This window comes from Sciurus carolinensis, chromosome 12, assembly GCF_902686445.1.
Source record: "Sciurus carolinensis chromosome 12, mSciCar1.2, whole genome shotgun sequence".
Classification (NCBI taxonomy): Eukaryota; Metazoa; Chordata; class Mammalia; order Rodentia; family Sciuridae; genus Sciurus; species Sciurus carolinensis.
The window spans coordinates 34,656,828-34,676,151 of NC_062224.1; the positions used below are offsets into that span (position 1 = coordinate 34,656,828).

Sequence of the window (19,324 nt, forward strand, 5' to 3'; positions counted from 1 at the left end):
CCATTTGCCAACACTTTTGGAAACCAGTGAATCCATCTTGAATTATCCCAGAAGTGGAAGCCATCATTTTTAGGTGGGGCAACTCCCATCTTGAGACACCTACCAGAGACTGGAAGCTCATTGTCAGGTACCTCTCATGCATCAGGCTACTGAAGACTGGGAGGTTCAAATACTATATGACTGTTACAATGTAGATTTTTTTCTCTTTTTGAATTTTTAAGTTTATTTCTTTATTTTTCCATCTCTCTATATTTTCTTTTTGCTTACCTATTTCCTCAGAGTCTCTTTCTCCCTTTTCTCATGCTAACAACCAACTTCTCTGGATTCTACTATTATTCTTCCTAACATCTCGTACATCTATATACTCTCTTCTTATCCCATTAATAGTTACAATCTATAACCCTCCCCATCCTCTTTGTTCATCATTAGAAACTGCAGATCTTATCACAAATCTACTTATTTTACTAAAGATAATAATTGAACTCATCCTCTCTGTTTGTGATGACAATATTTTTAATGTCTTCATAAGGGCTATTTGATACAGGACTGCATATTTTCTGTGCTGGGTGCTGCTAATATTGATCTCTTCCTTGAAGACAAGGTTTTGGAAATATGTAGGATCACTATAAGCCTACAGGAGGGAAACTCAATACCCCAGATCTGCACTGCTAGAGGGGAAGATATGTGAACAACATGAGAAAACAAGGGAAGAAAATGTCCAAACAAACCTAGATTCTATATTAACAGATCTGGTGACAGCATGGTAGAAGAAGTGTCAGAAAAGGTTCAGAAGGTACATAATTAAAATTATTAACAAGGCAAAGGATGAGATAAGAGAGCAAATGCAGGCAATGAATGATCACTCCAATAAGCAGAGCAACTGCAGGAAGCAAAAGGTCATTTCAACAAAGAGATAGAGATTCTCAGAAAAAAAAAAAAAAACAGAAATCCTTGAAATGAAGGAAACAGTAAACCAAATAAAAATCTCAATAGAAAACATCACCAACAGACCAGATCACTTGGAAGACAGAAAATCAGACAAGACAAAATATTTAATCTTGAAAATAAAGTTGACAAAACAGAGAAGATGGCAATAAATCATGAACAAAACCCCCAAGAATTATGGGACATCATAAAAAGACTAAATTTAAGAATTATCAGGATTGAGGAAGGCACAGAGATACAAACCAAAGGAAGGAACATCCTATTCAATAAAATGAAATCAGAGAATTTTCCAAACCTGAAGAATGAAATGGAAAATCAATAGAAGAGAACACCAAAATACACAAAATTATATACTTATAGAACACAAAATACCAAAAATTATATACTTATAGAACACCAAATACAAAATATTACAACAGATCCACATGAAGACATATTATAATGAAAATGCCTAACATACAAAATAAAGATAGGATTTTGAAGGCTGTGAAAGAAAAGTATCAGATTACATGTAGGGGGATACCAATATGGATAAAAGCAGATATCTCAGCCCGGACCCTAAAAACTAGAAGGTCCTGGAACAACATATTTCAAGCTCTGAATGAACATGGTTGCCAACAAAGAATCCTATGCCCCAAACAATGGTGCATCCATGTACATCAAACAAATCCTTCACAATTCCAGGAATCAAGTAGACCCCCCCACAGTAATTCTGTAATTCTGGGTGATTTTAACACAATGCTGTCACTACTGGATAGATCTTCCAACCAAAAACTAAACAAAGAAACCATATAACTTAGACTTAACAGACATATATAGAATATCCCATTCATCAACAAGCAAATACACTTTCTGCTTAGCAGCACATGGATCCTTCTCTAAAATAGACATATGTTATGCCACAAAGCAGCCCTTAGTAAACACAAAAAAATAGAGAAACTACCTTGTGTTCTATCAGATCATAATGGAATGAAATTAGAAATCAATGACAAAATAAAACACAGAAACTACTCCAACACCTGGAGACTCAATAATATGCTATTAAATGAAGCATGGATAACAGAAAACATCAGGGAGGAGATAAAAAACTCTTAGAGGTAAATGAGAATGATGATACAACATATTGAAATCTCTAGGACACTATTAAAACAGCACTAAGAGGAAAATTCAATGCATGGAGTGAATTCAAGAAAAGATAAAAAGTCAAAAACTAAATGACCTAAAATTGCATCTAAAACCCTGAGAAAAAGAACAGAATAACACCAAAAGTAGAAGACATGAAAAAAGTAAAATAAGAGCTGAAATTAATAAAATTGAAACAAAAGAAAGAATTTAAAAATTGACAAAACAAAAAGTTGGTTCTTTGAAAAAGTAAACACAATTGATTAGCCCATAACCACACTGATGAAGGAGAGGGAAAAATTAAATTACAAAAATTCATGATGAAAAAGGAAATATCACAACAGACAACACTGAAATATGTATAAAAACTAGAAGCTACTTTGAACATCTCTACTCCAACAAAATAGAAAATCTTGAAGACATTGATATATTTCTAGAGACATATGATATTCCTGAACTGAATCAGGACATACACAATTTAAACGGATCAATTTAAAGCTATAAAATAGAAAATATCAAAAGGCTACCAACCAAGAAAAGCCTAGGATCTGACCAATTCTCATCTGAGTTCTACAAGACCTTCAATAAGAAGTATTCCATGAAATAGAAAAGCAGGGAACCCCTCCAAACTCATTCTACGAAATTTGTGTCACCCTAATACCAAAACCAGACAAAGACACATCAAGGAGAGAAAACTTCAGACCAATAACCCTGATGAACACAGATGCAAATATCCTTACAAAATTCTCACAAATTTCATACAGAAATATATTACAAAGAGAGTACAACACGATCAAGTTGGGTTCATCCTGGGAATGCAAGGTTGGCTGAACATCTGGAAATCAGTAAATTAATTCATAATATCAATAGATTTAAGGTTAACAATCATATGATTATTTCAATTGGTGCAGAAAATGTATTTGATAAAATCCAACACCGCTTTATGCTCAAAACACTAGAAAAAATAGGGATAGTAGGAATATACCTTGACATTATAAAGCTATCTATGCTAAGCCCATGGCCAACATCATTCTTAATGGAGAAAAACTAAAAGCATTCCCTCTAAAAACTGGAACAAGACAGGGATGCCCTCTTTCATCACTTCTACTCAATATTATCCTTGAAACACTAGCCAGAGCAATTGGACAAATCAAAAAAATTAAAGGGATATGAATAGAAAAAGAAGAACTCAAGCTATCACTATTTTCCCATGACATGATTCTATATTTAGAGGATCCAAAAAACTCCACCAGAAAACTTCTGGAACTTAAAAATGAATTCGGAGAAGTAGCAGGATATAAAATCAAAATGCATACATCTAATGCATTTCTATTCATAAGTGATGAATACGCTGAATGAGAAATTAGGAAAACTACTCCATTCACAATAGCTTCAAAAAATAAAATACTTGGAGATCAATCTAACAAAAGAAGTGAAAGACCTCTACAATGAAAAATACAGGAAGAAATAAAAGAAAACCTTAGAAGATGAAGAGATCTCCCTTGTTCTTGGATAGGCAGAATTAATATTGTCAAAATGGCCATATTTCCAAAGGTTCTATACAGTTTTTTGCACTTCCAATTAAAATCCCAATGACATTCCTCAAAGAAATAAAGAAATTATGAAATTCATCTGGAGAAATAAAAGACCCAGAATAGCCACAGCAATCCTTAGGAGGAAGAGTGACACAGGAGGTATCACAATACCAGAACTTAAACTCTACTGTGGAGCAATAATAACAAAAACAGCATAGCATTGGCACCAAAATAGACAGGTATACCAATGGTACAGAATAGAAGACACAGAGACAAACTGACATAAGTACAATTATCTTATACCAGACAAAGGTGCCAAAAACATACAAGGGAGAAAAGAAAGACTTCCAACAAATAGTGCTGGCAAAACTGGAAATCCATACACAGTAAAATGAAATTAAACCCCTATCTCTCATCCTGCACAAAAAAACTCAAAATGGATCAAGGACCTAGGAATTAAGATCAGAGATCCTGCACCAAATAGAAGAAAAAGTAGACCTGAATTTTCATCATATTGGCTTAGAACCAGACTTCCTTAACAAGACACCCAGAGCACAAGAAATAAAAACAAGAATCAATAAATGGGATGGATTCAAAGTAAAAAGCTTTTACACAGCAAAGGACACAATCAATAATGTGAAAAGAGAACCTACAGAGTGGGGGAAAATCGTTTCCACATGCACTTCAGATAGAGCACTAAACTCCAAAATTTATAAAGAACTTAAAACAGTTTACACCAAAAAAAAAAAAAAAATGCAAAGAACCCATCAATAAATGAGCTAAGGAACTGGGCAGACACTTCACTGAAGATATACAAGCAATCAACAAATATATGAAAAATTGCTTATCATCTCTAGTAATTAAAGAAATTCAAATCAAAACCACCCTAAATTTCATATAACTCCAATTAGAATGACTATTATCAAGAACACAAGCAACAAAAGGTGTTGGCATGGATGTGGGAAAAAAAGCACACTCTTACATTGCTGGTGGAGTTGCAAATTGGTGCAGTGACTCTAGAAAGCAGAATGGAGGTTCCTCAGAAACTTGGAATGGACCCACCATTCCACATTTTAAGTACCACCCAAGGTACTTAAAGAATATTATGCTAAGTGAAACAAGCCAATTCCAAAAAAACCCAAAGATCGAATGTTTCCTCTGATAAGTGGATGTTGATTTATAAGGTGTGAGATGGTGGCTGGGTAAGAGAAGAATGGAGGAACTTTGGATCATGTAGAGGGAAATGGGGTGGGAGGGGTTGGGGAAGGAAAGATAGTGGACTGAGACAGATGTCATATACAATTATGATTACACAAATGGTGTGAATCTACATTGTGTACAACCATAGAAATGAAGAGTGGTACCCCTTTTGTGTAAAATGAATCAAAATGCAGTCTGTAAAAATAAAAAAATAAATATTGTATTCTGTTCTATTATAAGAAGCAGAAGAGGGGCTGGGGAAATAGCTCAGTTGGTAGAGTGTTTGCCTTGCATGCACAAGGCCCTGGGTTCAATCCCCAGCACCAAAAAAAAAAAAAAAAAAAAAAAAAAGGAAGAAGAAATAAATAAAAAAAATATATATAAGAAAATTAAAAGCATTAGGCTAACATCAAATTCATAATGTAATCAAGAGAAGAATTTCACACTTAAGTTTTAGAACAATACTTAAACAGAAATTAAAGCAATAATATGATGTTCAGACTTTAAAAGTGTGTTCATAATGCACATGAAGAGAACAAAGGTAAAAATGAAGGTAAAGAACAAAATAGCTATATAATGCAGAGATTAGATTCAACCTAGTAATATTTTTCTCTGCATAAATATTTCAGAATTGAGGAAAAACATCAACCAGAGTTTCAGAAGTAATCACTATAACAAAATAGCTGACCGCCAAACAGAGGGAAAATCAAAAAGGGATCATAAAGACATCAACTGCAAAATAACACAATGGTTTGCCTGAAGGCAGCTTAGTCCAGATAGCCCTGGATGACAGGTATCCACCAGTTAAAATATATCCTTGAAGTGCTGACCAAGCAAAATAAACATAAAACACAAAAGTATTAATCCAGAATTATATTCTCCATAAAAAACTTTGAAAACCAAGGTTGAAGTGAAAATGTTTTGAGATAAATAAAATCATATATTCTAAACCACATATTTATAAAGAACATATTTCAAGAATTTAAATGGGTGTATTTCAAGAAGAAAGCTGAAAAGGTTTATCTGTGGATAAATATAAACAAACACTGGAATGACAAAACAACAATGATAATCCAATTGGTGAAGGTAAAATAACTAAAACAAGAAAGCGGTACAATATGCATTAACCACTGAATACCAATGGGCTAGGCATGATTCAAATTAAGGTATCCTAAGACTCCTGTGTGGGATGAGAACAGATTCTAAAGAAATTCAGTCTCTGGTAAATATGAAGGTTGAAACTCCAAGAATATTCACTCAAAGAAGGCTGCTCTTCTAAAACCAGTGCAATGGGAGAAGAATTGTAATGAGAAAAATAATGGAGTAAATAAACAAGGGAAACAGAGATATTTTATTGAAAGATCATAAAGAAGATCTAAATAAAGAAGAGTTAGGTGATGCTTATGAATTATCTCCCTAAAATAGAGAATTTGTTCTTTTCACTGTGTTTAGCATACACAGTTCTTGGTTCAGAGAAGGAACTCACTAATTTTTCAGGGTGCAGAAAAGCATGAATAAATGAATGGATCAACTAATGAATTTGAGGAAAAGTATCATAAAGATATCAGTTTGAAGAAAATTATTTCTCAAATAGTCAAAGATATTCTACTTAAAACAAGTAAAAATAAATGGTGACTGTGGTATAAATGTTTGTAGAGGAATGCAGAATCTCAGCTTTTGCATTCCTAATGGCATTTAGGTGATTTCTAACTTAAGTTTTACAGATTGTGCTGCATTTTTTATTCTTGTATATAGGGTAATGCATACTGTAGGGTAGGTGATAATTATAATGTGAGCTCATAATTTTGAGAATTTCATATCTATAGATAATATTTTCTCAGTTGTATTAACAACTCTACCAATTGTGAAAAACAATCTTTAATTTTATAGTTCTTTGACAGAATGGTATTGTTAAACATTTTAAAATTCATCCCACTTATCAAAAGAAAATTATTTTTTCACTATTAATTTATTTGTGACTTTAATATTGTAAGGTATAAAATTGTTGCAGAGATAAACTAAATGAAATAAATATTTCTAGAAACACACAACCAACAAAACCAAATCATAAAGAAATAGAAAATCCAAAAGAACATGACTAGCAAAAAGATTGAATCAACAATCAAAAATATCTTAACAAGGAAAAATCCAGGACCATTTGGCTTTATCATTAATCCTATGAAAAATTTCAAGACTCAACACTGATCATCTTCAAGCTTTTCCAAATAATATATGAATTGTTGGAGATATAGTCCAGAGGTCAAGTGTTTACCTAGCATATTCTAAGCCCTGGGTGAGATCCCCAGCACTAAAAACAAAAAATTATTTGAGGTTGGCTTCGTCAATTTCAAAATCAGATAAATGCACTACAAGATAACAATAGACCAAAATCCCTTGTAAATATTGACAGAAAAATCCTCAACAAAATATTGACTTCAATAGTATACTAAAAAAATTATACACCATGTTCTAGTGGGGATCATTTCTGAAATGCAAGTGTGGTTTAATATACAAAAAAGCAAACTGTAATATTATGCATTACAAAATGAAGGATAAAAATTAATCATCTCAATAGATGTGGAAAAATTATTTGACAAAACTCTACATTCTTTCATGATAAAAATACTCAAAAAAGTTAGCATAGACATAAAAATATCTCAATATAATTAAGGACCAAGTATAATAGCACATATCTAAAATCATACACAATTTGGAATGACTAAAAACTCTTAAGTTTAGGAAGAAAACAAGAAAGTCCACTTTGCTACTTCTATTTAATATAGTTTTTTTGAAATTCTTATCAGAGAAACTAGGTAAGAAAGTGAAATAAAGGCTTCCAAATTGGAAAGGAAGAAGTAAAATTATCTGTTCATGGATGACATGATCTCATATTGTAAAAAACCCAAAAGATTCCACCAAAAAAGAAAAAAAAAAAAGTAAAAACCTCTTAGAGGTAAAAAAGTACAGTGCACAAAACCAACATGGAAAATTCAGTTGCACTTCTCTATACTAATAAATGCAAAAAAAAAAAAAAAAAAAAAAAAGAATTAGGAAAACAATTCCACTTACAACAAATGGTATTGGCGAAACTGGATATCCATATGCAAAAGAATGAAATCAAAGACCTGCATGGTGGTACACACCTGTAATCCCAGTGGTTTGGGAGGATTAGACAGGAGGATCAGGAATTCAAAGTCAGTCTCTGCAAAAGTGAGGTGCTAATCAATTTAGCGAGACCCTGTCTCTAAATAAAATACAAAATAGGACTGGGGATGTAGCTCAGGGGTGGGGTTTCCCTGAGTTCAATCCCTGGTATCCCCCACCCCCACCGCCAAAGAAAGAATGAAGTTGCACACTTAATCTTAATCCACATACATAAAAACTAAAAATGGGTAACAGGTCTTATTAAGAGTTAAAATTGTACAACTCTTCGAAGAAAATATAGGACAAATGCTTTATGATATTGGATTTGGCTATGGGTTTGGGGTGGTATATGATATTAAAAGCACAGGCAACCAAATTAAAATAGATAAATTGGCCCACATCAGAATTGAAAATTTATTTCTATCAAAGGACACAATCAGAGTAAAAGAGAATCTATGGAACAGGGAGAAATATTTGAAAATCATGTCTAGTAAGTGGTTAATAAGCAGAATATATCAAGAACTCCTACAATTCAATAATAAAAAAAGTTAGTTAACAAATGGGGAAGCCAGCATCCGGGCCAGCGGAGCGCCATTGGCGGAGTTGGCCAGGGCTAAGGGGCGCTAGAGCCTGGGTGGCTATGGGCTGGGGGTGGAGGCCTGGTAGCGGGTGACCGGCATGCCTGGGGCTCGCCCCCGCGCGGTCGTCAGAGCGGGCCGCGCTCCCGCGCCCGCGCAGTTCGAGGGTCAAGCTACCCCGGACCGCGAAGCGGGGCGAGCGGCATCGCGAGTGCCGCAGGGGGCGGGCGGCGGAGGCTGCGGAGGCGCTGTCCACCGGAGGGAGGCGCTGCCAGGGGTCTGTCCGCTCCCGCTGCAACTGCTAGAGGGCTCCCTGTGCCCTGCCAGCTGGGCCTTGGCCACTCTGGTCTTGGCCGCCTCCCTGGCTGCGGCTGGTGACCACTCGCCGCGCCGCTGGAGCCCTCACCCGCGCCCTCCCCCAGGACGTGCCCGCGGATCTTGGGCCTCTTCAGCAGGGACACAGAGGCCGCGCTGCGCGGGGCTGCGGCGAGGCCAGAAGATGGCCTGGGTGCTCAAGATGGACGAGGTGATTGAGTCTGGGTTGGTGCACGACTTCGACCCCAGCCTATCCAGCATCGGGCAGGAGCTGGGCGCCTGCGCCAACAGCATGAGTGATGTGTTGGCATTGCCCATTTTCAAGCAGGAAGATCCCAGCCTTCCATGGGATGGTGAAACGAAATACCCACCCTTTCAATGTGATGTGTGCTGCCACATCACCAGCAGTAAAACTGGATGATGAAACACTCACTTACCTGAAACAAGGTCAGTCTTATGAAATTCGGTTGATGTTGGATGATCCGAAAATAGTAGATATGCCTGAGATGAGTGGAAAACTGGTAAAGAATGGCATGTCATGGCCTAGGTGCTGCTGCGCCCTCAGTATGGAGAGACATTCCATTGGAAACACCCTCCCCTCTGTGGTTATGTCGTTTTAGAGGAGCATCATAACGGTTGTATTCCATGAGAGATGGTTACAATATACAGAGCATCAGCAACTTGAAGATTGGAAATGGAATCGCCCAGGAGACAGACTTCTTGATGTAGATATTCCAATGCCTGTGGGAATTATCGACACAAGGACAAATTCAAGTCAGTTAAACACAGTTGAATTTCTCTGGGACCCTGCAAAATGCACATCAGATTTATTCAGGTACACTGCATCGGGCACAGAATTTACTCCACGGAAACATGGTGGTGAAAAGGGAATGCCTATCAGGATCCAGATTGACACCTTTCAGTAGAATGAAAATGGAGAATACACGGATTGTCTTCACTCGGTTAGTTGCCAAATTAAAGTTTTTAAGACTAAAGGTGTGGACAGAAAACAAAAAACTGACCGAGAAAAGATGGAAAAGAGAACAGCTCATGAAAAAGAAAAGTATCTGCCATCCTGTGATACCACAATCCTCACAAAACAATATTTCCCCAAATGGGGGATGGAGTTTTACAGGCATCTAGTGAACAAATTCAACCTTCAGCTACAACACAGGAGAAACAGCAGTGGCTGCTCAAAAACAGATTCTCTTCCTATACAAGACTGTTTTCTAATTTTTCAGGTGCCGACTTATTAAAACTGACAAAGGAAGACTTAGTTCAAATTTGTGGTGCAGCTGATGGAATTCGGCTCTATAATTCACTGAAGTCAAGGTCAGTTAGTTCCACTTAGGCATCTTTGTCTGCCAGAAACAGCCAGGTAGCACCGCAGTACAAGCGCAGCAGTAAGCTGCAGGCAGTGGAGGCGAGAATGGCAGTGGGAAGCCTTACGTTTACCTTGCAATCTACTTGGAAGAAATGGTTGCCTCAGAAATTGCTTGAAAACTTGCATTGGTGTTTAATAGTCCTCTCCATCCACATTCTTGTTAATGATCAGATGGTTCAGAACTTTCAAGATAGGAGTTGTTTTTCATTCTCTACAGTAAAAGCTGAAAATGATGGTATCCACATAATTTTGAAGTGATGTCTTATGCAGACATCACTTACCAAATAAAGTCACGCTAAAAGTGTGAAGGCTGAATCCAAAAAGTCTTGGGGATTGGATTTTACCATATGAAATGTTTCATATTGAAAACACAGATGACCTTTCTAATGAACTGTATGAGAGGCAAATCTCACTGTCACTGCCATAGCCGAGCATCTTCGTGACAGCAAGCACATCAGGACCGTGTGCATCCTGCTCTGGAGGCCATGGTGTAGTCATGGCTACCTGCTTCTCTGGCAGAGTTCAGTAGATACAGTTCCCAGAAGCAGCCTTTGCTGGCTTTTTACACTGTATGTGGTTTGGAAATGAATGTAAAGCTTAACCATGGGCATTTACCTTTCTGTGCCAGTCTGGTTTTTATTGCCTGAACCTTATGCTGACCTGGGGAGGAGATGGGGGACAGTGCTATTGAGGAGCCAGAAAGGAATCCATCAGCAGAGAGATGGACTGTGCTGATGTGGTGGTGGTGTTCAGCTAAGAGGCTCTGCAACTCAGAAGAAATCATATCTAAGGGTTTAGGTCTGAAACGATCATGCCAGACTGGAGAGGATCCAAGCCAGGAAGATGGGTGTGAAGAAAACTGCATTATCAGGAGTACCTTGTTGAAAGGATCAGTGTAAATTCTAATAGGTACAAAGATTTGTGTTTTTGCTTTGTCACAGATTTATTGAAAAACTTTTTGCCTCTGCTTCCAATTTTAGCATGTTAGTTGCTGGTTTTCATTTTTTGAAGCTTCCTTGCCTTTAAACTTGCTTTTCTTTCTCATTTCCTTCTTTCTCCACCCCCATGCCCTCCTGTCCTTAAGCATTTTTAAAGGCTTACCCCAGACATTGGAAATAGGTGATGTAGGTAGGGGGCACTAAGTTTTATTGTTAGTAGCTTCTGACTTGGTGTTAAGGGATCTTTGTTATGAACAAGATGAAATTGTTCATGGAAACACTAGGTATCATAAATCTGACACTAAAATGTACCAAAAAATCCCTTTGTCTCTTCTCAGATATACAATCATGAATAAACATTCTGGTGATTGAGAAGTTTTTTTTAAAAATGAGCAGAAAATTTGTTAATATTTTACCAAGGAAGATAAACAAATCACTAGAAAGCACATGAAAAAAATGTTCAATAACTTTAACTATTAGGGAAATGCAAATGAAAATCATGAAACACTACCTCACACCTAATAGAATGGGTCTACTATCAAAATACAGATAATGAAAAATGTTGGTAATGATGTGAATAATTTGGAACTTTTGTGTATAGTTTATGGGAAAATAAAATGAAGCAGCCATTTTGGAAAATAGTATGCAGTTCTTCAAGATTTAAATATAAAATTACCATATGATCCAGCAAATTCATTTGTGGATATATACAAAAACATTGTAAACAGGGCATAAGACATATTGTAAATGTTGATAACAACATTATTCACAATAGTCAAAAGACTGAAATCAACCCAAGTATCTGGGTATAGATGAATGGATTAAAAATATGTGGTGTATACAGGTAATGGAATATTATTTAGATTTACAAAGGAGGAAATTCTTTCTTTAAGTCTTTCATTTTGCTAAAGTGAATATTTATAAGTGATTACCAAGCATAGGAGCCCACTGTGGGACATTAAGACCTGCAACAAAGCTTAAGATAGTTAGGCAAATATTTGACTTCTAATTTTTTAGAATTATTTGTTCTTTTAGTTATATATGACAGAAGAATATATTTTGACATGTCACACAGACATGGAGTATAACCTCCCATTTTTGAGGTTGTACATGGTGTGAAGTTATGCTGGTCATGTATTCAAATATGAACACAGGAAATTTATGCCCAATTCATTCTACTATCTTTCCTATTACTCCCTGTACAATCCAGTGAACCTCCACTCCCATGCCACCCCCTCTGGAGTATTGTAAGTCAGCATCCATGCATTAGAACATTCAGCCTTTGGTTTTTTGGGATTTGCCTATTCCACTTAGCATGATAGTCTCCAGTTCCATCCAGTTACCAGCAAATGTCATAATTTCCTTATGGATCATTAATATTCCATTTTGTGTATGTAACACATTTTCTTTATCCATTTCTCTATTGAAGGGCACCAAGGTTGGTTCCATAATTTAGCTATTGTGAATTGAACTGCTATAAACATTCATGTGGCCATATCATTATCGTATGCTAAAGTTTTCTGGATATATGCCATAACTGGGTCAAATGGTTCCATTCCCAGATTAATGAGGAATCTCAATACTGTTTTCCAGAGTAGTTTCACCAGTTTGCAGTTCTTTTACCCCACATCTTCGCCAACACTTATTGTTGCTTCTATTATTAATAATTGCCATTCTCATTGGAATGTGGTGCAATCTGTGTATTTTTAATTTGCACTTCTATGATTCCTAGTGATGTTGAACATTTTTTCTTGTTCTGTTGACCATTCTTATTTCTTCTTCTGTGTGAAGTATCTGTTCAGTTCCTTCCCCTACTTATTGATTTGGTTATTTGTGGGGCTTTGGTGTTAAGTTCTTTGAGTACTTTATATAAAAGGAAAGAAATTCTGATACATGCTACAATATGGGGACATTATGCTAAGTGAAATAAGAAAGTAATAAGCAAGTTAGTTATTTGCTTATTTCATTTTGTCAGGACCAAATGAAAAGAAAGAGAAAGTAGAAAGTGGTTGCCTGGACCTCGGGGAGAGGAAAAAAATGGAGAATTGTTATTTAACGGACATCATGTTCACTTTCAAAAAGGAAAATAGTTCTAGAAATTGTACAATGAGACTGTCTTAACATTATTAAATGAGACACTGAAGAGTAAATTTTATGTCGTGGGTATTTTAGCACTATTTAAAAATATTTTAAATTGTGAAAAAAGAAAAAAGGGCTTTAAAATTTTGCACAATTTATTTACTATGTGTTTATTTATTGTGAGCTTCTTGCAATCATTTGACCATTTTCCATTTGATTTGTTGGTCTTACTGTTTAATAAGGCATGTTTGATTATTAACCAAAAATTAAAAGCCATTATAAAAAATTTCTCCAAATTTGTCATATATTTTACTTTATGAACTACTTTAATAATAGTAAAGTTTAGAATATTTATCTCAAGATATTTGTATCTTTTCCTCCACATCATCTGGATTTTTTTCCCATGTTTAGAAACACCTTCTTTTTAAAGATTCTAAAATAACCCACCTATATTTTCTTCTATTACTTTTGTGGTGTACATTTTTAAGCTTTAGATTTTGATCCACATGGATTTATATGAGGTATTGTAGTCAGATTGATACTCTTCCAAATGTCTAAGAAATTCTTGCTACTATCATTTGTTAAGAACATCTGTTGACAGCCTATCTTTGCCGAATAATTAAGAAAAGCATCTTCATCCTCTTATAAATTCACAGGTATGTTTCAGTGGATTTCTTGATCTATGATTCTGTTCTATTGAATTGCTTATATATTTTTACTATACTAGAGATAAACCCTTGATGTCTCTGAGTATAGGTATTATTTTTAAAATGATCCTATTCAGCATATACTAAGTGTTTTCAACCTTAAAATGTATTTGTTTTTCAGATCTGAGAATCTTTTTTTTTTACCTATATGCTTAATTATTTTCTCCCATCAAGTTTTACTGAAATTTAATAAAGCTTCTAAGATATATAAAAATATCAATAAGAAAAATCAGTAGAATCTAGATGAAAGTAACTCATTGGCAAATGTATTTTGTTAAAAGAAAAAATTCTTAATAGCAACACTCTGTAATGTGCTTAGGAACAAACCTAACAAGAAACAAGCAGAATTTCATGAAGAAAACAATTATTTTTGAAAGAGTATTTAAAAAAAAAATACTCAACTCAAAGGAATTTCATACAATATGCCTAAATAGGAAGATTCATTCTGAAAAATGATTGTATTATTAATTTAATCAATAAATTCAGTAACCCCTTAAGTATTTTTTCCCCTTTTTCATTTCACAAGTTGTCTGGAATTATATTTGCAGAAAGATAACCACATATTATAAAAAGGCTATCTGATGGAACAGTCAGATTCTATTTTTAAATCCAGTGCCAATAGGTACTCCATTAACATAGAAATCAGAAAAATATCTATAACCTAAAAGAGAAATTAAAGTATTGTCATAAGCTTCTGAGATTTTGCTGATTGCTCTTACCAGAGCATAACCTGGTCTATCACAATATAAACATGTACTGTTAACTAATACAGCCCTTTGATGCAAGGATGGCCAGTTCTTATTTTACATATCTTTATTTAATTTCTTGATCACTTTACATTGCCCTTGTTTTTCTTTTATCATTCAATATGGTCTAACATTTCCAATTGTATCTTATTTTATGTGTCCTTATAAGCCACTTTTGAGAGTAGATGAGAATTCTGATAAAGTAGTATATTTGCATGAACCCTGGGGAAACATATCAGTATGACTTGGCTGTGGAGAATAAATGGAGATTTTAAAACAGCTGCTTTTTCTAAGGAAAGCTAACCTAAGCAGAGCACTAGCAACTGCATTTCCAGAGGACTGTGCTAGAGGGCGCGTGGAGCTTAGCCTACAGTAATGATAACAATTGGCCACTGTGGATGTACTGAAAAGAGATATTGTTAAAGAATTTAGGTGAAAGTTTCTCTTTTATTTTTTTCAGTTCTTATTTTTCTTTTATTGTTAATTTTAGAAACCCTAATGGAAATACAATCGTGATAGCTAATGAGTGCTGAGGTCTGCATCAGAATCTTTCCATGCATTACCTCATTTAGTCCTTGCAACTTTCAAAGAAAGTAACTATTCCTATTGTACAGATGAGGAGGTAAAGGAATCAACCCAAATTATAAGGCCACATCACCCCTGAGCCTGAAGGCAGGAAGCTGTGTGTAACGTCTGCAGCCTTAGAATCCCTGCCTGTCACCTTTGAGGGTGTGGGACTTGAACCTGCATTCAACCTTCTGTGTGTCCTGATGCCTGCACTTCAGCTCAGACTGAGTGAACTGAGGTGTTGGAGATTGGCCGTGTTTTTCCAGCTTCTTAAGCAGACTCTTCTATATCCACCTGATGGTTCTCCTCCTTGAGGGAGCATTGTGGAAGCACCGTGGCACTTGGAAGTGGAGAGTTCATCAGATGAGCAGTTGGGCTGGCTCCCCTGCGCATGGAACTCCATATCCTGCATGGTAGAGTGCTCTCCCAATGTCTATGGCCCACCTCAGCCCCAGCAGTTCACACGCTTTCTACCTTAGTGCCCCACATTACATATTCCCTTCTTGTCTGACAACTCCATCACATCAGGTGGTAACAGTGGCCTTGCATCTCCTCTACCACAGTGAGAACATTGAGGACAGGGATGTCATTGTTCATTTTAGTATCTTTGACACATACTGTAATTTAGGCCAGTACAGAACCTCATCCCCCCATTTTGTTCTTGTCCTCCTAAGTCTTCGGGAACAGTTTTCATGAAAAAATATACTGCTTACTCTGTAGGTGGAAGTTTATATTTGCCTGCTTTCCCATATTTGAAATTTTATAAAAATCATATTGATTGACTTTTCTTTTATGTAAAGTTGATTGTAAGAAAACTGGCTTTAAATTTTTTATTTTTGTGTATCTGTAACATTGTATCATAAAATTTCAGAATTGAAGGATATTTTAATTGAGGTACATGAAGTCTCTGTTCACACAACATATTTTTAAATTATTTATTTTATTATTATTTTTAAAGGTTTTGGGAATAAAACCCAGGGCCTGAAACATACTTGGAAAATTTATGCAACTGAGCTTTGTCCCTATGCCCTAGAATTTTCTTTCAATGCTGAATATTACTAAAATTGCTCAATGCTTTTCAATATTTATGACCTCTTCCATAAAAACTAATAATTTCTGATTCCAATTTCTGGGATGGGCCTTCTACATGACCAGGTGGTTGATCTGGTGACCTAATGTGAGATAAAGTGTTCATGGCTGACATTATTTTAGTTATATCCCATGCCTACTAGTCCAGATATAATTGTGTTTTTAACTTATTTGTAACTTCAACATTAAAAGAGACAAGGGGGATAAGTGAGGGAGATTTAGGGTGAAAGAGATTCGAGGTAATAGGTCCAAAAGCAGTTTCCTTTATAAAACTGAGAGCACACATGGCAATTAACACATCACCCAAAACATGGAGACAATGGTCTCTATAGAATTACTTTTCATACAATAAGTAAAAAAATTAAATATTTAGCGAAGAATTTTGTTAATTATGTTTTCAGTTTGGAAATAATGCTTCTGGAATTTTGACATATTATAAGCTCTTTTTGGGTTGTTAAATCTTTGAGAATGAGAACAGGAATTGGCTACAGGATTGAAATGCATTCGATAATCTCCAAATATTCTTTCAGTCACTGGGTTTAATCTTGTCCTTTTTGTGAAAATATATAGGATAAATGGAAGAACAGACTTTAGAGTCAAAAAATCTGAATTTTTTTAAAATTTTAAACAAATGGAGTACAACTTGTTTCTCTGATTGTACATGAAGTAGAGGCGTACCATTTGTGTAATCATACATTTATATAGGGTAATGGTGTTTGATTCATTGTTATTTTTTCCTTCCCCCCACCTCTCCCACCCCTCTTTTCCCTCTATACAGTCCCTCCTTCCTCCATTCTTGCCTCCCTCCCAACCCCCATTACGTATCATCATCCAAATAAAAAAATCTTAATTTTTATCCAACCTGTCATATTTATATTCTTTAACTGAAATATGGGAATAAAGATACAAACCATTAAAAGTCTTATTAAAGACTTATTCAGAGTACTTGGAAGGTCTCAATACAACATTAAATTAATCTTTTCCATCACATCTTTGGTGTCTAATGTAAGAATGATGAGCAAGATTCATTTATTTCAATTACATTTCTGATAAAAGATTTGAAAGGTCATTTCTAATTAATATTGTTAAAAAAACTGATGGAGAGTATTAATAACGAAAGGAAACAAAATCTGGGTTTGGTATTACAACCTAGAGGAGAATCAAATTATATAGTGTATCTCCACCATATATGGTCCTGGCATCCCAGCTTCACAGAGGGAACGGGGTCGGTAAAGAGCACTTTGACTGATAGTCTCCAACCTCTCATAAGACTTCATTCCTTCATTCCTATCTCAACTCTTCTTTTTGATCCACATGATTCCAAATGAAAAAGTAAATACAAATTTAGACTACAATAGACAATAAAGTAAAATCCTCCCATTCCTAAGATATAATCTGAGGTTCATTTTTTAAATTAGTCTTTTCAATAGAATAATAAACTACTCTGAAAAATATTTAGTTTTAGAGATCATCCAGGTCATATGGATTTTAAGCAGTATCTGCCAAAATAACTGTATAGCTGATTAAAGATTGTGGACTTCCATTTTCATAGTTACTAGTTAAGTTCAAAATGTTATTTTAAATCAATTAAAATATGTAGCAAGCACCAATAAAAAAAAGATTTGTATGTGTGTATATGAAAAAAATGTTTGTTTTTTGTCTACTATAGGACATAAGAAAGGCATTATTCCAGAAAATGATTACTGAAATTTTAGCAACTTTAGTAACTGTTTGAACCACTCTTATTTGCATGCAAAGAAAAGTGTAAAATTTTATGAATTTCTGATTTTATATACCTAATTTTTATTGATACTTGGCTTCATCCTTGACACTCCTTGCTACAGATCTTTCATATCTTCAACAGGAGAATGGGTGACTTATTCTCTCTTTAGCTTCTGTCCTGAATCTAAAAATCAGTATGAGAAGAGAAGAATCTTTTTCATCACCCTCTTTTAGACTATCTGTAGTCAAAGGACTAATTTCCATGATGATATAATTATGGCTCCTGTTTGGAGCAGGGATAGTGTTTAAAACTCATTAAAACACAATGATCAAATATACTCTTTTGGATTTTACTGTAACATATAATTTGGTGCATTTCAAATCTAGTTTGTTAAGTTTATATAGCTAAATTTTGAGTCTTTTGGGTTCACATGTATTTTCTTTAATGGGGATTGAACTCAGTGGCATTCAACTACTGAGCCACATCTCCAGCCCTATTTTGTATTTTATTTAGAGACAGGGTCTCACTGAGTTGCTTAGTACCTCACTTTTCTGAGGCTGGCTTTGAACTTTCAATCCTCCTACCTCAGGCTCCTGAGCCACTGGGATTATAGGCATTTGCCACTGTGTCTGGTCATATGTATCATTTTGAGTCATGTAGATATTAAGTAAGATTAAACAAAGTTATTTCAGGGAGTGCAGATCTACTTCATTTTTCTAGTTTATTATACTTTGAATTTCACTGAGGAACTAAAAAGCTGGCTTACTCTATTCTAATAACAAACTTCTTGAACCTCAAGCTCACCCTTCCTGCACTCTTTCTCTCTCACCATTCCTCTCCCATCTCTCTTCTGGATATCTTGTTCCTTTGTCCTTTTAACATTGAGAAATTAACAGAAATTGCATGAAAACCTTCATTATTTTAACAAGGGAAATAGATAAGCTGTGAAATACTAGAAATGAGTAGGAAAACCTTGGAGGAAAGGGAACACAGTTCTGGTGGAAGCAGAAACTGTTGGAGGCTAAATCTTGGCAAGAAGAGCATGAAGGCAGAAGGGCCAGCTCAGCAACTGAAAAGGGAAACCAAAGATAAAATCAAACTTCAATTAGGGATGGAGGGAGGCTGTCCCATCACAAGGCATGAAGTTGAGAAAAGGACCCCGTGACAAATTTAAGATTTTGAATGAACCAGAGGAAGGAGCAGCTGCACATATCTATGTTCTTGGTCATTGATTGGTTTTATTTTTATGAAA

General features: G+C 35.4%; 1 pseudogene; it reads left to right on the plus strand.

The window, feature by feature from the left end:
• Window positions 1-9,023: 9,023 nt before the first annotated feature.
• Window positions 9,024-10,481, plus strand: LOC124962165 (upstream-binding protein 1-like; annotated as a pseudogene).
• Window positions 10,482-19,324: the final 8,843 nt, after the last annotated feature.